This window comes from Acyrthosiphon pisum, chromosome X, assembly GCF_005508785.2.
Source record: "Acyrthosiphon pisum isolate AL4f chromosome X, pea_aphid_22Mar2018_4r6ur, whole genome shotgun sequence".
Classification (NCBI taxonomy): domain Eukaryota; kingdom Metazoa; phylum Arthropoda; class Insecta; order Hemiptera; family Aphididae; genus Acyrthosiphon; species Acyrthosiphon pisum.
Genome location: NC_042493.1, coordinates 89,623,270 through 89,627,951, shown reverse-complemented (window position 1 = coordinate 89,627,951; position 4,682 = coordinate 89,623,270).

Below are 4,682 nucleotides of genomic sequence, written 5' to 3'. Positions count from 1 at the left end.
GTAAAACCACTTTGAAAAAAAAAAAAAAAAAATTGTAAAAGTGAGTTACGTCCTTTTTCGTTGGAGGCGTCGATTTATACATAATAATATTTTTCTCTATTCTTATTAATCGAACGATTGTTAATACTAATCTTAATCATTGGGCCACGCCCGTTTGAAATTAAAAATACGGATACGTCTACGGTATATTAGAGAAGCCACGGTGACGCGGCGGCAGCAGGTTCGTAAACTGAACAATAATAATAATAATAATAATAATAATAATATTGTTGGTGTGTGAGGTTCCAACATCGGGTTGATCGGGATGGTAAAACTAAACCAGACGAACTAAACCGAAAAATAAAATATCGAAGTACCAGGGACTCATGGTCTAATCGTTACTTTTCTTCAATTTTGGCGGCGACGGCTCGGCGGTTGTTGCAATGACGCGCGGCAGCAGTATCAGCTCTTACATTCTGTTACATTATAGTTTGTCTAAATACTGTTACAATTACACATTTATACATAATATTATTATGTCTCTATTCATATTAATCGATCGATTGTTGGTACTAAACTAATTAAATTGGGCCACGTCTGTTTGAAATTAAAAATACGGATACGTAAAAGATAAATTATATTAGAGACGCCACATATCGACGCGGCGGCAGCAGTCTCATATTATTATCAAACTGAACAATAATAATAATAATGTTGGTCTGTGAGGTTGCGATGAGGTTGGTTGGATCGAGATTGGTCGGGATAGTAAAAACGCTACTAAAACAGACGAACTAAACCGAAAATAGGGTGCCTGAGTACCAGGGACTTATGATGTAATCGTTATTTTTCTTCAGTTTCGACGGCGGCGGCTCGGCGGCTGTTGCGACGACGCGCGGCGGCAGCAGCTACTCGCTCAACGGCCATCACGATCATAGCATATTATGTTCCTGTTAAATTCTATTACATTAAAGAAAATATCGTCGATTACGTTTTCTACAATGTTTCATAATGATCACCTTAGGTCAGTGGCGTACCCAGGGGGGGGCTTAGAGGGCTTCAGCCCCCCCCATTGGCCGTGTTATGGAATACATTTTATATTATAAAATACAAAGTACCAACCATTATATTCCTAAAAACAGTGTTGAATACAGCGTTGAACGTACTATTATCTTAAGTAACAACGACCTATTATAAGCAATAATCGTATAACATATTTTTTATAATAAATCAGTCCCTACTTCCTACTAATTAAATATATCACTAATATATTATGTATGTGTTATAAAAAGTATATAATAATGAAATATTACAATTAACTGCTATAAGACTTTATTGAAAATTGTTTGTTAAGATGATGTTAAATTTTGATTTACTTTGTTTAGCCCCCCCCCATTCAAAAATCCTGGGTACGCCACTGCCTTAGGTGCGAAAAAAATGAATAATTTAATTTGTATCAATATTAAAAATTACGGAAATCACTGAGGGAATAAATTTGTCAAATAAATAAATGCAAGTAGAATTCAATAGGTACCATTGATTTATAATTATAGTATATACTATATAACCAATGTTACTAAGTGCTAGTTACTACTAATAAAATTTTGATTAGACGAACAATTGGATGATTGAAAAACTTGGATAGCTAACAAATTCATACAGTTTTGTATTCGCTTATCATCTCTAGTTATTAGTAATTAACTAATTCATAATAATATTATAAAATAATTGTATTATGCTGTAATAATTAATAATAATGTATTAATTAATTTAAATTGTAATTTTCCTGTTAGACATAAACTGTTGACGAATTACGATGAAAAACTATTTAGAGCGAAGATTGAAGACAATGTTATGTTGGAAAAATAATTTTCGATTTTTACGAATTCCGTCCTGATTATAAAAATAAGTACGGACATTTTTAAAAGTACCAACTAGATCCAATTGGTAACTTGAAACCACCTTCGAAGCTTAAAATTGAATCCTTCTACTAGAAAAAAATGTCTTCAGACGTTCGGACACAACAAAATAAAATATATAAGAGTACATATATGGACATTATCATATTGGAACAAAATAGTAATATAGTATATTGTATAATATTATTAATATTATGTAATATATTACTATCTTAAAGTTAGATTTTTTTTGGTCATTTTTAAAACAAATATTTTTTGTCTTTGGCCCGATCCACCACATAGCCACAACCAACAAATGAAAATATTGTGCTAAAGGTATTTCATAAAAATTAAACGCAGGTGCGAGCGTGATAATTTAAAAATTCATAACGATTGAAATTTAAAAAAGCAGGTATAAGTGTGTGTGACTCTGCTGTACAGTAGGTTGCAAATAGATGACATGTAATGGTACAGATTATGGATGGTGTTAAATTTTAATTCAATGATATAATATTATTGTATACGAAAAACCATTTTGAGCGGAGACGGTTTGTCAGCCTAAGATATTTTATATTATGTTTATATTGTAATTATTAATACGGTAGCCGTTTAAGTTGAATTATTATTTATTTATTATCATATTTGTATATAATTATATACTTTAGAAGTTTCAAGTACCCACAAATAATATTTTATAAATATAAGTAATATATAGTATATTGTATAATATTATTAATGTTATGTAATAATAAGTTACTATCTTAGAGTTAGATTCTTTTTTGATAATTTTTAAAATAAATATTTTTTTTTCTTTAGACCTAATCCACCACATTGCCATTTGCTACAACCAACAAACGAAAATATTGTATTAAAGGTGTTTCATAAAAATTTAACGCAGATGCGTGCTTGATAATTTAAAAATTCGTAAATCACGATTAAAATTTAAAAAGACAGGTAAGTGTGTGTGACTCTGCTAGTCTGCTATACAGTAGGTTGCAAATGGATGACTGTATTGGCTAATGTTAAATTTGAATTCAATTATATAATATTATTGTATACGAAAAACGATTTCGAGCGGAGACGGTTTGTCAGCCTAGAATATTTTATATTATGTTAAGTTGAATAATATTATTTGTTTATTTTAATATAAATATTGTATATAATAGCATACCTTAGAAGTTGCAAGTACCCACAAATAATATTTTATAAATATAACACAAAACTAAATAACCGTTCTTCTTCGTTTAAATATCTAATTTCATTGAAAGTTAAATAACTATATAAAAAAAAAAGTGGTTAAGTGGATGTCACTCTTCTGTACAGTAGGTTACAAGTGGGTCTCTGTATAAAGGATGGTATTAAATTTGAATTCAATGATATAATATCATTGAATACGAAATACGATTCTGAGCGGTGATAGTTTGTCAATATAGATTTATATTGTTAAATTCTATTACTTATTATTATATGGTAGCCGGTTGAATTAATATTATAAAATTACAACAAAATAACTAAAATAATTATTCTTGGTTTTTTAATATGTAATTTCATCCAAATTTGAACTTAAAATAACGATAAAAAAACTGAGTTTATGTATTTTTTACATATTTTTGGTAACAGAATTAATTACTTACGTGGAACTTCGTTTTAAAGTTTTAATCATTAGCTATAAAAGTTGAACATTTTATACATTTATAACTCCTAAAAAATGTATATGTAAAATATACTCAATTTGATACATTTCGTCAAAATTTCAACTTTAAATGCTTATAAAAAAAAATTGTGCATATATATTTTTAATCTTTTTCAACTGATATTGTATCAGGAGCATTGTATTACATTTTCACGCTTTCTGGACCAACAAATAAAACTTTATTGATATTCATAAAAAAAAAACTAAAAAAATTGAAATTTGAAATTGTCCTTATAAAAAGATCAAAACGAGTAGAATATTTTGAAAATTGTATTAGTCTTTTTTCTATTAATTTCAATAAAACTTTATTTGTTGGTTAAAAAGGCTTGAAAATGTAATACTATAGTTCCTACTATATTGTCACAATGACATTTGAAAAATATTAAAAATCCTTAGTCACAGTTTATTTTTATAAGTATTTAAAGTTCGAATTTTGACAAATTTTATCAAATTTAAAATTATTAATAATTTTTTTGTAGTTAAACATGTATAAAATGTTCAACTTTTATAGCTAAGGATTGGAAATTTAAAACAAGGTTCCACGTAAATAGGTTATATTATATAAATTACTTTATTCACAATAATATCATCAAATATACTTAGTAATAGGCTGATCGACTGTTTTCGCTCAGAAACGTTTTTCTTATACGATATTGTATCATTGAATCCAAATTTGACACCATCCATAACAGTGACTTACTTGTAACCTTCTGTACGGGCGTACAGCAGAGTTACCCCACTTATAGTAATGTATTTAATAATAATACTATAATAAGTGATATTTTTTCTAGTTATGATCATTTTGAGCTTTTGAGACATTCAAAATATGATGTATTCAAGTAAAAAGTCTGGAAAGTAGGATGGGATGTAACTCCACCGCAAGTAGGTAACTTTTTTATTGTAAACTCAAACAGGAAAAAGGTGGGTAAGTGGATGTCGCTCTGCTGTACAGTAGGTTAGAAGTGGGTCACTGTATAATGGACAGTATTAAATTTGAATTCAATGATATAATATCACTGTATAAGAAAAACGATTCTGAGCGGAGACGGTATATCAGTCTATGTATTAGACATATATATACTTATCTATGGTATTAAAAAAAAATTGACCTATAA